The sequence below is a fragment of the Halichoerus grypus genome, chromosome 3, assembly GCF_964656455.1.
Source record: "Halichoerus grypus chromosome 3, mHalGry1.hap1.1, whole genome shotgun sequence".
Classification (NCBI taxonomy): Eukaryota; Metazoa; Chordata; class Mammalia; order Carnivora; family Phocidae; genus Halichoerus; species Halichoerus grypus.
This window is the reverse complement of record NC_135714.1, coordinates 3,877,683-3,894,933: the sequence shown is the minus strand read 5'-3', so window position 1 is coordinate 3,894,933 and position 17,251 is coordinate 3,877,683. Positions and strand designations below refer to the sequence as shown.

Here is a 17,251-nt window from a genome sequence, read left to right as displayed (position 1 = left end):
CGTCTCCCTGGGCCGAGGGCCGAGACCCCCACGCCCGGCTAGAGCATCCCTCTGAGTTGACGGTCTCCCAACTTCCTTTTGGCTACACAATGCGTGTAAGAGACATGGAGGGCGATTGAGGGTTTCGTCGGTGGGCACACACAGCCCTGGAGAAGAGACAGCCCTTTAGAAAGCGTCTTTGCTTGCTTTTCTTTCCGTGTTTCCTCCCCCCTTCCTTTTCTCATCCCCGGAGGAAGAGGGTTTGCATTGTGAATTCAGGTCAGTGCACAGATGCCCTCCATCCATGCCCTGGGCTTCAGACGCGGCTCCCAGAGCCCACCAAATACGCTGATTACCCTCGTTGTTCAGACATGTTTTTTTCTTCCTGGCTCAGCTGAAGACCTTGGTAAATAAATAACCCACCGGCGTCGGGGGATATCTCTTTATATGAGAGACGTGAATTCAGCCCAAGAACATTAAGCAGCCCCTTTGATGTTTTAAACGAGGTGGGAGAGAAGGAGGTTTTGAGAAATCATTTCGGTTACTATCATCTTCGATATTTACACCTGCTCTCCCGGGAAGGGGGAAGGGAGGCTCCCAGCGTCCCGGGCTGTCCTTTCAAAGCTTTTCTCGGGCGAGGATTCTGTTTCCTGCAAGCGCCGTTCGCCGCTCCCACGTTCACTGGGTGTTGAGCCGTTTTGGTTTTCAAGATGTGTTTCTCAAGTAATAATTAATTCATTTTTCTATTTGAAATCCATAAACAACACCCAAACCTGCTCATCAGGACTCCTGTGTGTGTGTGTGTGTGCGGCCCCCTCGAGTTGATTTATTTTTGGCTTTTGGCTTTGCTTCTAGGGCAGGAGCATGATGATTGATTCTGTTGGCTCTTGGGGGATTTCCGTGATGCTTTGGGAAGGTGTTGAAATGGCACCTCGAGCTGGGTCCTTTCCTTGTTGTATAAGGGATGGTGTCGTCTTGGGGCCAGCTGGCCTGGTCGCTGGGGGTGCTCATGGTGCTGAGTGTGGGGAGTAAGCCACTTGTACTGCCCTGCGTTCTTCTTACCCCTCTAGCCTGAGCACCTCTGCTAGCTGGCTCCTCTCAGCCGGGCTCACCCCGTAGACGCCCCAGCCTGCCCCTCAGTTCCCCCACCAGCCTCAGGGAAAGGAGTCCGCATCCTGCAAAGAGGACAGATGTTGTCCTGCCCGCCCCCCCATGACCTCATGTGTTGGTGGACTTTCATCTTGTGCCTCAAAGCAGCTCGCCCACCAAGGAGAGGTAGGAGGGTTGCTTTAAAAAATGCCACTCAGTGTCGTGGGAGGTGCTCGGCATTTGGGATGAGGGTGGAAATGGCCTGAGAGCTACAGTCCCAGTGACGTGTCGTTGCAGCCCTTCGAGGGTTTGTGTTCTGGGACTGGTTTCAGGCTGAGGCCCCCCCCCGGGAAGGGCTGGCCCGTGGAGGGCGTTTCCCCTCGCTAGGTGGGTGGTCCAAGGACGGGTGCCCGGGCTACACAGTGAACAGAGGCACCCGAGTCTTCTCTTCTCCCAAGCAGATTTCTGTAGCCCCCTCGTCGGCCCGGCCTGCCGCATGCTGAGTCCTGAAGTGGGGGCTCTTCCTTCCTCTGCACCCGCTGACCATCCTGAGTGCCGGGGGTCCTCCATTCTCTGCAGCATCTCCGCGGGCCGCACACGGGGGAGACGGGGTGTCGTAAATGTTGTTTCGACAGTGAACAGCCCTCCCGGTGTGATCTGTGCCCACGGGACAGAGCTGCCCATCCTCATGGGGACACGGTGGGGACGGCGGATTTGGGCCAGCCCCGTGGCGCGGGGGCCAGGCCTTCTTGCTTACGGGCTCCAGACTCAGATTTTTCAGATGCAAGTAGAGAAGCCGAGAGAAAGGCCAACCACCCACCTCGGGGATGCTCCGACGGGGGCTCCCTCCGCTCTGCCCTGAGCCTCGGGTCCTGACCTGCCCCTGCCTCGGAGAGTGTGCACCCAGTCAGCCGAACTGAAACGTCCCTAGAAGGGTGCACAGTCTCGTTGGAGGTTTTCTCCAAAGCAAATCAACAGACTTTAATTCTCCGTGTTCTCATCGCTGTCTGTACGCAGATATTTCCTCTCCCTTATTAAAAAAACATGCAAAGGCATTAGTCATGTCAGGATCACCCCCGTCTCCGTTCAGCGCCATTCCTTCCTGTTTATCTGTCTCACGCAGACGTATTTATAGAGTCAGATGTGGAATAGCGTCTCGTGTTCTCCTTTCTTCATGCATCTGTTTCCAGTTTGTCCCTGTGGGCCCGTGTCCGTATCAGCGCGCTCTGGGGCCGCAAACTCACGGGGGAGTAGGTTCCTTCCAATGCTAAGCCACGCCGCCACCATAAAGCATGTAGACGTGTGGTTTTCCTCCTCATTTTGTTCCCTGGGCGGAATCTCGGGGAGTGACAACTGAGCCAGAGAGCGAGCCAGAGGGTGAGCGGTTCCCGGCGGGCTGGCCTGCACTTGCTAGGCCCCGCGGTGCGAGGCCGCTCTCCTTTGTGTCCCTTGGGTTCTTGGCGAGGGTGAGCAGCTTCTGTGTTTACCTGCCACTCACACTTGGTCTTGTGAGCATGATCGGCTCATATGCTCTCTATCTGGGGACCTGGGTGAGCGTCTTTAGAAGTGGAAAGATTGCCACTGGTCTTGCGTGGGGTGCCACGGCTCCGCCATCTGCCGTACAAGGCCCGCGTGGATGGGGGCTGGCAGAGCCCGTGCCTGGAGCGCGCGTATTAAAGCCATGCTCAGTGGACGCGCCCCCAGCCTCCCAAGGATTCTCCTGTGTAGTCGCCAGCAAGACATTTTTTTTTTAAAGATTTTATTTATTTATTTGGCAGAGAGAGAGAGAGAGCGAGAGCACAAGCAGGGGGAGCAGCAGGGAGAGGCAGAGGGAGAAGCAGGCTCCCCGCTGAGCAGGGAGCCCGATGCGGGGCTCTATCCCAGGACCCTGGGACCATGACCTGAGCCGAAGGCAGACACTTAACCGTCTGAGCCACCCAGGCCCCCCGCCATCAATACATTTTTAATGACAGGTATGGTATTTACATTCTGGAAATGGCTCCCTGAAATCTAAGCTGAGTGCATCTTTCATTGTCCCACATTTCATGGGCCGCACGTCAGCAGCATCTGCCCCCAGTGGGCTTCGCTGATCCAACAGCCTGCCCCTTTCTTCGGGGTGGGGCCGCAGTGAGCCCGTCCCTGGGAGAGCAGGTTGGCTTCAGAGCTGGTCCCCACCAGCCCCTTCCGTCCCGGAGCCCCAGGGCTGAGGGCAAGAGGAGGAGCACTCTCGCTCAGACCAGCCTGCCCGGCACTTGCCTGATGTCCGTTGTGGGAAGGCCCTGGGGCCACTGGAACAAAGGATGAAAGCAACAGGAGTTTGTTCTCTCGCAGCCCCCAGACAGAGGTGTGGGCGGGGCCGGGCTGCCCCTGAAGCTCCAGAGCAGCGTCCTTCCTGTCTCTTCCCACTCCTGCGGCTGAGGGCACTCCAGGCCCTGTCCCCGTGGCCTCTCCTTTGTGTGTCCTCCTCTGTGTGTGCCTTACGAGGACACTTGCCGTTGGATTTAGGGCCCACCCGGGTGATCCGGGGTGATCTCATCTCAAGAGCTCTAACTTAATTACACCCACAACCAGCCTTTTTCCACATGAGGCCATGCACCGTCTCTGGAGGTCATGGACACATGGGCTTGGCTCTGCCGTTCAGCTCACTGCCCGGTCATCACCCCTCTGGCCACACCACCCAGATCTGACTTCCTAAATGGCTCTTGCACGTGTCCCTCGTTCTCCATCCTCAGCTGTGCTCCCTTTCCTCAGCTTCATCCTTGGTGGGGCCCCGTAGGCCTTCCCAGCTCCTCCCCCTGCTGCCCCTCCCATCCTCTCCCCTTGAGGTGCGCACACGCCCACGGTCTGGTCCTGCTCACTCGTCCCTGCTGGCTTCCCAAGGCTGACACCCGTGCGTCCCAACCCTCCTTGTCTGGGCGCGGGGGATTTCAGCAGCCAGAGCCGGAAGCTACAGAGGCAAGCGTGGAACGTGGGCACTCACGGGCCAGGGGAGAGTTGATGTTCAGTTTGTGTCTACTCCGGGGTAGAGCCGCGGCGATTTCAAGGTGAAGATAAATAGTGTTTGGAATAGGAAACTAAGAACGACATGATCTGTAGAGGCTCCTACGCCCCTGCTCCCAATACCCTGCCTGTAGGAGGATGTCGTTCAGTTAACAAGGGGCTGGGGGACACGGGGCGGCCCACGGGAACTGAGGGGGTTCCCAGGACGCTGGGCCAGCAGCTTGAAAACTGAGACCATTCCTGGGCAAACAGACGAGGGGCACCCCTGAAACAGAGTGGAGGCCACGTCCCCAGCCGAGCCCGCCCGGGATCCGCAGCTTGGAGTGGGGATTCTCTGCTGTCTGCGTGACCAGCCTCTGCAGGAGGTCTTGAGACATTGTCCTCCTAGATGCTCCTCTGCCCACGACGGTTTGTCTGTTCAAGTTCTGTATGCGATCTGGGCTGTATACGTAAGAATGTAGGATTGTTCACACCCCTCAAGAACCGGTTTTTGCCCCCTTAAGGGTGATTTTGTCTCCAGCTGAAAATCCATCTCCTAAAGAAGAGCTTCCCTCACATTCTCAGGTGCGTGGGAATCACTTGGGGTCTTGTTAAAATTCGGATTCTGATTCCTGCGTCAGGGCTGGGGCCCGAGGCTCTGCATTGTCCACAGGTTCCGGGTGATGCTGATGTTGCCGGCCCCTCGGGCACACTCGGAGGAGCAGGGCCCTGCTGGTTCTGGGGCCACCGGGGAGGTCCGCACTGGGCATGGTTGGGGCTACGGCAGGGCAGAGGGTTGGGTGCTCCCACATGGTGCTGTTGTCCAGCTCGGGCTGGGTCCTGAGAGGCCCATTTGGTGTCCCTGCAGCTGAATCCCAGATGGCCAGTGAGGCTCAGCTGCCTCATAAACGCTCTCAGGAAGGTAGATGCAAACCACCGAGGTTTGAGCAACATACGATGTGTAGATAACGGGGTCATCAGTGGGAGGTATGAAGGTCACTTAGAAAGCTCTCAGGAGCTACGGCCACTCTGGCCAGGCCTTGGACGATGCAGACTCAGTGTGGAGACTCCCTGGAAGCCCCCCAGGTGGGATCAGCCCCAGGATGGGTGGACTTAGAACATCTCCTTGCAGGCTTCGCTGGGCACTGGGGTCTGCCGGTCTGCGTCTCTAACAGGTGCCCGCAAGCTGCCATGGTTGCTGGGCCAGAGACCACACTTAGAGTAGCCAGGGGTTTGGCCGCTTACGAGTGAGGCTTAGCATCCTGCGGTGGCTTCCCTGGGCACTTGCACAAGCCACGTCCCCTGGCTCCTACCCCCTCCCCGTCCCGGCTCCTCCCACTCTCCCCCTTGCTCCTCTGTCTCCAGCCGGCCTGCTGCCGGAACCTTCGGGATGCCCGGCTCGGTCCGTGTGAGGGGGCAGTGCCTGTTGGGGCTGCCCGCCTGGCATGCACTTGGCACTGACCCTCAGGTACTAGCCCCTTGTGGACATTTAGTCTCAGTCTGAGCCTCTTTTCTTCAAAGAGACCAGCCACCACTCAGTACAGAGCAGCCCCGGACATTCTTCATCACATCTCTGCTTGCGTGCGGGAGTTCTTGTGTCTGGTTTGTCCCCTCTCCCCGCACCCAGAATGTGTGATTATTGAGGATGGAGACCAGTCGGGTCCACCTTGATGATCACTGGATGCCCGGCATTTATCACAGATCTGCCACAGGCTGGGCATCGGATGCATGGATGGACAGATGGATGATAGGTGGACAGATGGACGTGTGGATGGGTGGATGGATGGACACGTGATTGATGGACTGATGGCTGGGTGGATGGGTGGAGGTATGGTGATATTGTTCTTGGGAAATACATGACCTAGAGAACCTTTACATCTACAGGGCCATCCTGGGGAATGGTGTGGGGGCCAGGAGCACAGAGTTGGCTCTGAGGCTGTCGTGCAGAGTAGGAGGGGACTGGGAGCATCCTGAGCCAGGGAGAAAGTGGACCTCGGCCCACCTTTCCCTGCCCTGCTGCTCTCTGCTGTGGCGCAGCCCCTGGGACTGCCTGCAGCCTCACACGGAGCACGGCCGTGGGCAAAGCCACGTGAAATGGCAGCCCCAGGCCCATGGCCCACTTGACATTGTGCCAGCCTCATCTCTGAACCGGGATGTATGAAGGCCACGCCAGCCCTACTGTTCCCCTGGCACGTGTGACCTTGGGCAGGACCTTCAGCCAGAGGCAACCTCGGGAATACTGGGGTGGGCGTGGGTCTCAGCTTTTCTCCCAGAGTGACTTGGTGGCATCCCCTCCCTTTGGTGGTTCTCTTCCTTCTATGTTGAATTAACCATGCGATCTTTATTGTATACAAGAATCGTAGAATGGACTGGGTACCATGTATCAGAGATAGTCCAGTGCTCACCAAGTAATCCAAGCATTTCCTTCCTTCCCCAGCCTCCCTGGTAGTTATTTTGGGGTTGTCTGGTTAGTGTGGGCCAGTGGACGGTGAGCGGGAACAGTATGGGTGAAGCCACGGAAATTTAGAGCAGAGCCTGGGCTAGCCCAATACCGGTCCCTCACTGTCACAGATGTTAATTTTTTTCCTGCCTGGGATCTCTATCTCTTCAAGAAATGCACCCTTCCAGATTCTGATCAAGCCTGGCTCTCTCCTCCCTCCTCCCATCCCCTACACCCCGCCGTCGCCCACCCAGAAGAAACCACTGTCTTGGAATTGGTGGGGACCATCCCTGAGTATGCGTTCTATAATAACTACACGTGTGTGTGTTTGTCCACAATCGATATGTTCTACTGTTTAGCGTGTTTTAAAAATTGATATAAATGGCATCATGCTGGCTTTTGAAATCTGATCTGTACTCCCCACTCGGTTTTGGTGATTTATCCGTGCAGCACACGTAAGCTGGCTGATCTGTGCATCCCCCCGCTGTGGGAGCGTGAGGATTTTTCTCCCCCCAGATTTTGTTATTCCCATCAGGGCTGCTGTGAGCGTCCACACCTGCGTCTCCAGCTTCCTTCTCCTCTCTCTGCTGCCAGCCTGTCTGCGGAGTGACTCCCGCTCTGCATCTCTGGGATCGTCGTCAGGCTTCATAGGTCTGCACTCAGGCGGGCGTGAGAGTGTAGTCCGGTGTGGTTTTATTCCGCATCTTTGTGATTCTTCATGAGCCTCGACATACTTTCCTTTGTTTATTGGCTAGTCAAGTTTCCTCCCCTGGGATTTACCTGCTTGTGTTGTACATCTTTTTCTTTTGGGTTGCTCAACTGTTTCTTAAACCCTGCCTCTCCGCTGCAAATAGCCCAAGTGCTCTCCAGGACCCTTGATTCTAAGAGGCACATCCTCAGAATGTGTCTTGAGCTCCCAGCATGTGCTGTTCATTCTTTCCCAGCAGCTTTTTTTTTTTTTTAAGATTTTATTTATTATATTTGGGGGGGGGGAGAGAGAGAGAGAAAACAAGTGGGGGGGGAGGGGCACAGGGAGAGGGAGAAGCAGGCTCCCCACTGAGCGGGGAGCCCGATGCGGGGCTCCATCCCAGGGCCCCAGGATCATGACCCGAGCAGAAGGCAGATGCTTAACTGACTGAGCCACCCAGGTGCCCCTCTTTCCCGATAGCCTCTGAGAATGGTTCCTCTTATGAATGGTTTTCTTTGCCATGTTATTTTGTGTGCAGTTCTTAGAAGAGGAATTCTGTGGGATGGTGCATTAGTCAGCTACGGCGACAATAATGCTGTGTAACAAGTCACCCCAAACTCAGGGGCATGTACCCCATACTTATCCTCACACCCCTGGGTTGACCGGTCCGGCTGCCTTGCATGGGACATGCATGGGGAGCTCTACTGGTGGGCATGGCCTGCTTCATCTGTATTTGTTCTCGGACCCAAGCTGACGGGACGGAGGCCACGAAGATGTGTTCTTCCCGCGTACCACACTGCAGCTCAAGAACCAAGCGAACCACACAAGCATGTTTATGGCTTCTACTCACCTCACATTTGCTAGAATTCTATCGCCCAAAGCAACTCACAGGGTCTAACCCCACACCAGTGCGGGAAGGGAGAGGAGCAAGGTCAATATTTGCTGAATGACAATTGGAAGTATCACGCAGGGCATGGCTGTTTCTAGAAAATACTTATTTTGTGGTCCTATAAGCTTGGTAAACACTCTTAGGTTGAAAATCAACCAGATTTCTTTGCAGTAGGACTTTGGGGATGTCTGACACATTAACGCACATTGTTTGTCTCCAGGAGGAGCTTGGGAGGCATTTCTCCATCTCATAGGAGACCATAATCTTCCATTTTGATTTTATTGAACTGTCATTTCATTTTAAATTTAAATTAAATCAAATTAATTTTAATTCCCTTTTATTTATGCATTTTAATATTTATGTATTATTTTTGTTCTGCTGAGCATTTCCTGGGATTGGTTTTCCTTGGCACCAACTTTGGGAAGCTCTGTTTCATAGATTTTGCATTCTGGTGGCGTTGGCATTTGAGATTTTCAGATCACTTCTGTTTATGTATCACGTTACTGCATGGTTACCCCATCCTATTTAAAATCAGATTTGGTTCTGTGGTCCTATGGTGTCTCCCTCTCTCTCCATTTTTCATAGATAGAATTCTAGCGTTCTGTGTTGTGAATGCAGGGTCTGGGGAGTTTGAGCCGTGAACCCCAGCCGTCCGAGGGCCTCTCGACGTGCACCAATACAAAGTAGCATCCAGTCCTTCCCTGCAGAGGTGATGACAGCCGGGGGTGGGGACGTCCATGTGGCTCAATGTCCAGGGTGAGGTGGACAGGGACGGTGTGCAGAGCGCTTCCCGAGCCGATGGCAGTCCCTCAGGGGCCCCGAGCGTCAGGGCGAACAAGGACCCTCTGTGCCGATGGAGTCTTTCCAGGCAGGTGGTGTTGGGGGTGCGCAGCCAGAGTCTCCACAGGAGATTTATAAACACAGGATGTGCTTTGCCCTTTGGTGGCCCGGAAAGAGTGGGGATTTTGGAGAGGCAGTCTTAGACTGCAAGGGGCTTCACCCTGAGGCTAACCTCGGGCCCGGCTGCTGCGTGGTCCGTGCCCCGCGCACATCCTGCTTCCGTTCGGGCTCCGAGACTTCACTGCCTCGCATCCTCTCCTGTCCAACCTGAGCTGGAGATGGTGACAGTGAGGATGGCAGCTAATGCGTGGACGCCGGGCACTTAGCAGGTGTCCTTCCTCCCCCCGGGGGCTTCCCCCCCCCCCCCACGCCTCTCCAGGCCAGGGCTTCAGCATCACCATGGAGGGCTGAGTTTGATTTAATCAAGACACAGAGCAGATAGGGATCAAGACGGGCGCTGACTTAAAAGCTTTCAGGGTTTGAGTCTATTCAATAAATAATTTGATTTGAATCAACAGTTTGATGAGGTCAGGCTCAGAGGCCTTGCGGTGCCTGTAAAATACTCCGGAACAAGATTCGGGGTGGCTAGAAGGTCACAGGATGTTTGAGGCAATCCCTCAGCATCCCTAGCCCCAAGCCTCTTCTCCCTCCCTCTGCCCTCACTCAGGTCCTAGCTCCCCCTGTTTCAGGCACCCCCCCAAGGACTCCTCCCAGCTGGTGGTGACTGTCTTCTCTGCCTGCTGGTCCCTCCTCCTTCCTCCCCTCCCCCAACCTCTCCCTTGTTTCCTCCATGTCTCCCCACCATCATCCACTCATCCATCCATCCCCTTCTGTCTCTCTATCCTTCATCCATTGATCTATTCATCTCCTGTGTATCCATCCCCTGTCCACCCACCAACACCCCATATCCATCCATCCATCCATCCATCCATCCATCCATCCTCCATCCATCCTGTATCCATCCCCTGTCCACCCACCAACTCCCTACACCCATCCATTCATCCCTTCATCCATCCTCCACCCCATGTGTCATCCCCTGTCCAGCCACCAACCCCCTACACATCCATCCATCCATCCTCCACCCTTCCTCATGCATCTCCTGTTCACCCACCAACCTCCATCCATCCATCCATCCATCCTTCTATCCCCCCATCCATCTCCTGTCCACCCACCAACCAACACCCACATCCACCCATCCTTCCATCCATCCATCTTCCATCTCCCATGTATCCGTCCCCTGTCCACCACCTCCCCATCCTCACGTCCAACCATCCAGGCTCTAGGTTTGAGTAAGGCGTGGTAAAACACCCCCAAGACCCGCAGTTCAGTAACAGGTAGAGATAAGCAAAGACCCGGGGTGATGACATGTCATCTGTACCATGATGAAGCTGAGAGAACCAGGGAAGCACTACGTGTCTGCACTCAGTTGGGTAGAGGGAGTGGTGGTCAAGGAGGACTTTTTGGAGGAAGATCCCATCCTGGGGTACCACCAGAGTGTCCCTGTTCTTCCAGGGCAGCTCTCCCTGCACCGCGCCTCCCGCGTGGGTGTGCTCATCCTTAGCAGCCCCAGCACCCATCTTCCCCCCCACCCCCAGCTCTGCCAGCCCCTGTGCAACACGCCTTAGCAATCCTTTGGCGACCCGAGGCTGTGTTAGGGAGTACAGCTGCTGGCCCTGGCAGGTGACAGGAACATTCCGGTCCTCTGCAGCCTGGTCAAGCCTGAGTCCAGCTTCCTGGGTGGAGCCTGCCCTCGGGGAGCCACATCCCACCTGGGCTCACCCCTCGTCCTTCCTGTGGTTTCCTCCCTCCCGCTCTCTCCTGTGTCCTGCCCCTGCGACCCCATTCCTGTAGGCTGGAAAGGCCAGCCCCAGGCTCTGGAAGAGTCCAGGGAAGGAGCAGATGTGAACAGACCGCACACAGGTCCCCAGCTTCTTTGGGAGGGTCCTGCGGCATCTGCCCTGGGCAGGACATTTCTTCTGAGTGGAGCTCTTGCAGCGATGGTGACCAACAGCCACGCCGTGAAGGCCACCCTGTCCATCTGAGCCCACAGCACAGCCTCCCAATCCCTAGGGTCCTCCCAGAGAAATGGCAGACAGGTGCTCATTGGGGAAGGGCAGCCTGTGAATTTGGGGCCATGATCTGATTCTTGGTCCTGCATTTAGCCGAGGGCCGTCTCTTTGGTCCTCCGGACACTTGTAGATTCTCCCTCCAGAGCGCTTCCCCAGCCCCATCGGTAAAGGGCCTCCGTGGCCTCTGCCCTGCCCGGCCTCCCTGGGGATAGCCTCCATAAGAACTCTCCCCAGCTTCCCCGGCCCTGTCCCTGCTGTGCGCAGATGTCCCCTCCCCAGCTGGGCCAGGCACCTCCCCTGGGCTCTCCCAGACCCTCTCCCACAGCCTGCTGCTCATCTCCTCTTGGGATCAGGATTCCTGTGTTCTCCACGTGGTGGAAACTCTGGAACAGACTCAGGCCCCGGGGTTTACTGAGCGGGATAAGCGTCTGCGAAACACTGTGCGCGGGTTCCGTGGTGGTCACTTCACTTTCCCTTAACCGGAAGCTACGTGCCACCATTGACCCTCTGAAGGATGTTCTTGAGGGGCGCCTGGGGGGCTCAGTCGGTGAAGCGTCTGCCTTCGGCTCAGGTCATGATCCCGGGGTCCTGGGATCGAGTCCTGCATTGGGCTCCCTGCTCAGCCGGGAGTCTGCTGCTCTCTCTCCCTCTGCCCCTCTCCCCTGCTTATGCTCTCTCTCACTCTCAAATAAATAAAGTCTTTTTTAAAAAAGAAAGTTGTTCTTGATAAGGATGTTGCTAAATTCTTCTCCAGAAAATTCTCCCTTAAAAAAAAATCTTATTTAAAAAAATTATAATCTATGATTATCATAGAGATTTTGGAAACCATAACATGCATGAGGCATAAAAACAATCCCGCGTTCACCCACCTTATGAGGTTACAGCTGTTAATATTTGAGATCAGTGTTCTCTTCTCACTAGTCTTTTTTCAGATGCAGATATATACATGTTTTATAAATCTTAGATCCCAATTTAATGTTATGTCTTAAACATTTTCCTATGCTCCTGCATATTTTCAAACTGCTGTTTTTAGTGGCCGTGTAATAAACTCTTAGCAGAAGGAGGTATTATTTATTTAACCAAATACTCGTTTTCAGACATCGGCGTCATTTTCAATTTCCAGCCGCGTAAAGATGTAAAGCAGACTGCGGTGAGTGGCCCGTCTGCACGTTGTCCCCATGTCTCTGAGGACCTTCGTAGGGCCAACTCTTGAGCACGGGCTTCCTTTGGTGCCTGTTGGATCTCAGGGAGCTGGGATCCCAGCGTGTGTCTGAGCCTGGAGGTGCGTCTCCGAGGCTGTTGTTGGTGCCAGGCGGGAAGCCGGGGAGAAATCAAAGCACCATTTAGGCAGGAGGTGATGAGATGCACGCTGGGAGAGCTGCGTCGTCCTGGTGCAAATGTTCCTCCAGCTAAGGAAAGCCAAGGCGGCAAGGCCAGGGTGCACTGTCGTCCTGCGCACCCCGCGAGTGGATGGAGGCCTTTGGCCTTGACCGGCCCGGGCCCCGTCACTTCCCAGGTGCTTCTTGAGGTCCTGCGGTGTGTCAGGCACCGTTCTAGGTGTCAGAGACTCAGAGCGAGTGGAACACAGGCGTCTACCCCCTGGGACATCACCGAGCCGTGGGAGAACAGGGGATCCGGGGTGGGGCCCCCCGGTATGTGAAGCTCTGTGAGGCCTGGCTGAGCCTCAGGGGCTGTGGTGTCCCGGCTTGCTGGACATGTGGGGACAGCGTCCCATAAAAGGGACTCTTGGAAACAGGTTCTGAGGGATGAATAGAAGTTCGCCCGGCAGAAAGGGGAGGTGAAGCAGGCGAACGGAATCAAGGCAGTAGGAGAGGCACGCAGTGGCGTAGAGTCTGGGGATGCCCAGGGCTGGGGAGAGCCCCCCAAAAGTAGCCAGCCTGGTGCACTCCATACATTCATTTTCTTTTGCTGAGGTAACGAGTTATCACACACCTAGTGGCTTAAAACAAGCCAGATTCATTACCATGTAGTTCTGGAGGGCACAGGTGTGATATGGGTCCCACTGGCTAAAGCCAAGCCTTCCCTTCCTGAGACGTTAGGGGAGAGTCTGTATCCTGCCATTTTGCAGCTGTTGGAGGCCCCCTGTGTGCCTTGGCTCGCAGCCCCTCCTCCGCCCTCGCCGCCCAGCATGGCCTCTCTCTGGCCGGTCTTTTATTTCCCGTCTTTCTCTGACCATAGCTTGGGCAGGTCCTCCCTTTCAAGGAGCTATGTAGTTAGATCGGGCTCTCTGGGAGAATCCAAGAAGATGGCCCCATCTCAAAGTTCTCCACTTAATCGCATCAGCAAAGCCCGTTTTGCCCGTAAGGCGGCATTTGCTCAAGGATGTGGATGTGTTTGGGGGTCCATTTTTCTGTTAACCACGCTGGGCATGAAGGCATCCAGAGATGATTGTCTCTGGGTCTCTGGTCCGTTGAAAGCCTGACTGGCGCACCCTCATGAACACAAGCTACTAAGACACATTTTCAGATCATTAAATTCTGTATATATTTCTTGAGCATCCTCTTGGTGCCAGCACGTTGCCATGCTTTAGGATTGGCCATGAATGAGACACCAGCCTTGTTAGGGAGGAAGGGACTGATGGGGGGGGGACCCACATCTGCTGTGAAGGAACCCGCAGGAGAGGGCAACTGGCCATTTCAGAGGAGGTGATATCTGCACTGGGCTTTGAAGGATGAATAGGAGTTTTCTAGGCAGACATGCAGGGGAAAGGCATTCTAGACAGAGGAAACATTTCCTGTGGAAACACGGAGGCATGAACCAGCCTGGTGGGAGGAATCTTAGGAAGCTGGGAGGGGCTAACTGTGAGGTGGTCAGAGGATGGTGGGAGACGAGGTTGGGGGGCCAGTGAGGGTTGGACCCAGGAGCCCTGTATGCATGAACAGGAGGACCAAACTCTGTCCTATAGGTGATGGGGAGCTAGGCATGGGGTTGTGGATTAGATTGAGCACATGGCTGCAGCATTGGTGGGGACAGTTGGGGGGCAATCACAAGGTTTGGGGATGCCCACCGGCAAAGTGGAATGTGGAGAGGGGGAGACCATGGGACCCCTAAGCCTCATCCCTCCTCACCCCTCCAGGACCCATTTGCGTGCAGAGACCCGGTTCCCCATTCTTTCCCCCACTCGTATCCCGCACCCCTTCCTCCCCCCGCCCCACTCCTGCCTTTCCCTGCGGTCTACAGAAGAACAGAGCTGGATCCCCTGCCCTTTGCATTAAAATTGCACTCTGCCCTGGAGATTTATTGCATTTTAATAAAACTCCCTGAGTGGGTAACATATGAAAACGCTATCTTTGTTTTCTATTATGTAATAAACCTCGCTTGAGTGTGCTTTGAAGGATAGAGCCATAAACCTGTTTACAGGGCAAACGGCGTCTGGGGGACATGCTGGTGGCCGAGTGGCATCCCGGGGGTTCTCCAGCTCTGCCATTATTAGCTGGTGCTGGGGACAGTTAGTCCGTTTCTCTGAGCCCTGGTTTCCTCGTCCACAAAGAGGGAGTTGCGGAGGAGTCGAGCACGATACTCTTGGTAAAGTTTACTGAGCACGAGGGTCCAAGATTTAGCTGTTTTTATTTTGCTGTGAATGTTATTTTGTTTGGAGGTAAACACTCACATTTGTTATATTTGAGAAGTATGGGCACTCCAATTCTGGATGTCCCAGCTCTGCCATTCGCGAACGAACCTGGGCAAGTCACTCGCTGTGTCTGAACCCGTTTGCCCACCTGTAAAATGGGTCTCTTTCCTCCAGAGCTCTGCTGAGGAGGGTGGCAGTTACTGGGGGGGCACTTTGCAAGGGACCTGATCTTCCTGGCCATGACCCGTGACCTCTGTTACAACTCCTGATGTCTGTTCCCTGCGGTTCCTGTCCTCAGACTGATGCCGGCCGTGGAGGATTCGAAGAAGGAACATCATCTTTCAGTTCAACGGGGAGTGAGCCAGAGGGCGGCCCCTGATCCAGCCTTGGGTGAAGAGGGGTTGGCAGAGGCTCCCCAGGGCAGGTGGAGAGGACTGGGGGGAGAGGCCTCTCAAGGGTTCTGGTGCTCAGCGCATCTTCGGTTGGTGGCATGGGAACATACAGGAATAAGTAAGTGGATGGGGAAAGGGATTGTGGAGGAAGCTGAGTTTCAGGACTGGTGTCACATAATCAGACATGAGTCGGTGCCATCAGCTGGAACCCTTACTGATCTGAAACATTGTCACTCCTCCTTCCTGTCCCCTCCCTCCTGTCCTCTCCCTTTGTCCCCTCTTCCCTCATGTCCCCTCCTCCCTCCTGTCCCCTCCCTCTCTCCTGTCCTCTCCTTCCTGTCCCCTCCCTCCCTCCTATCCTCTCCCTCCTGTCCTCTCCCTCCTGTTCCCTCCCTTCCTCCTGTCCCCTCCCCCCCCATCCACTCCTCCCTCCCTGTCCTCCCTCTCTTCAGCAAGTTTTTTGGAGCACTGAGCACATTCTGGATGCACTCCTTGACTCTGGGAACTCAGGACTGAATGAGAGCGGCTCAGGGCCTCTGCCCTCATGGGGTTCCTGCGCTTCTGCACTTCCTCTCTTCTTCAGGAGATAGTGTGACAGGTGGCCAAGAGCACAGGCTTCTCAGAGTGCCGAGGAGTCCCTCTTGGCTCTGTCTTATTAGCTGTGTGGCCTTGGGAAAGTCCCTCCCCCTCTCTGAGCCCAGGTTAGCTCAGCATCGGTCAGATGGGGACAACAGTATCGCCTGGGTCGGCGGGTCCAAGGACCCTGGAAGCGTCAGGGAATGCGGCTGTCACTGTCTCCACCTTTGCTGATGGCCTCGGGGGCTGGGGTCACTGAATTTGGCCTGAGTCCCTTTGTGTAGCGAATGTGGTCTCCAGGCCACAAGCCGGCGACTTTCTCCACCGGGCACTGGGGACAGCAGAGTTTGCCACAGGCCTGGCCCTCGAGGGGCTGGAGGCTCTGTCTCCATCTCCTGTCCCCACCCGGGTGATGCTCAGTGCTGCATTGCCCCTCTCCTGGATGACACGCCAGACTCCGAATTGGCAGGGAGTCAGGTCAGCGCCTCCCCCTCAGAGCCACGTCCCGACAGACTGTGTCACGAGCCCTACGTGTTAGATGCAACTTCTCTGTGCTATTTTCTCTGTTATGTTGATCATAATCTCTCAGGAATTAAATGCAGTATTTGTAATGCTGTTATGTTAATCAAGTTCTCATTTCCAAACCTTGGTATAGTTTCTTCCTTTACGGCGCGTCTGTGCGTCCCACCAGGCGCGGGCGTCAGGGGGCTGTGTCCTTGCCCGGCTTCACTCTTGCCGCAGGGCCTAGAACAGTGCCTGGTGCCCAGGAGCTCTCTGCCCGTGGAGTCGAAAGCAGAGACTGGACGTTCTGCTTGGCTGGTCTGTGAGCTGCTCTGGGGGGCGGGGGGCAGGTCAGTTACCTGCTGGGGACCAGACTGGGACCAGAGCCCAGCACCTGGTGTGTCTTCAGGCAGAGTCCGTGCTCAGGAGACCCAAGCCGCCTTCTCAGGGGTGTGAGCTCTAGGAACAGTGGGGTGCTGGTAAATGTTAACAACCAGCACCCCAGGAAAGAACCCTAATGTGTAGTGCTTACCAGCATCCATGGCGTACGTTCTCCCACCACGGCCAATCTCCAGCTACAGTGGAGTTTGGAGGAGACGTGCATCATTGGCTCTAGCTAGCGGGTGTGAGCTGATCTAAGCTGGTGTGAGCCAGAGTAAGCCGGTGTGAGTTGGGGTGAGCTGATGTGAGCCATTGTGAGCTGATGTGAGCCAACGTGAGCTGACGTGAGCTGGTATGAGCCAGAGTGAGCTTGTGTAAGCTGATGTGAGCCGGTGTGAGCTGATGTGAGCTGGTGTGAGCTGATGTGAGCTGGTATGAGCCAGAGTGAGCTGATGTGAGCGAGTATGAGCAAGAGTTAGCTGGTGTGAGCTGATGTGAGCTGATGTGAGCTGGCGTGAGCTGATGTGAGCCAACGTGAGCTGACGTGAGCTGGTGTGAGCCAGAGTGAGCTGATGTGAGCTGATGTGAGCCGGTGTGAGCTGATGTGAGCTGGTATGAGCTGATGTGAGCTGGTATGAGTTGATGTGAGCCAACGTGAGCTGATGTGAGCTGGTGTGAGCTGATGTGAGCCAACGTGAGCTGACGTGAGCTGGTATGAGCCAGAGTGAGCTTGTGTAAGCTGATGTGAGCCGGTGTGAGCTGATGTGAGCTGGTATGAGCCAGAGTGAGCTGGTGTGAGTTGGGGTGAGCTGATGTGAGCCAGAGTGAGCTGAAGT

The 17,251-nt window shown here is 55.5% G+C and overlaps 1 protein-coding gene across 2 annotated transcripts in view; it reads left to right on the top strand.

Moving 5' to 3' along the window:
* The window catches only part of SORCS2 (sortilin related VPS10 domain containing receptor 2), a 454,863-nt gene that overhangs the window by 179,736 nt on the left and 257,876 nt on the right, over nt 1-17,251 (top strand). The gene's annotated exons all lie outside the window — the stretch shown is intronic.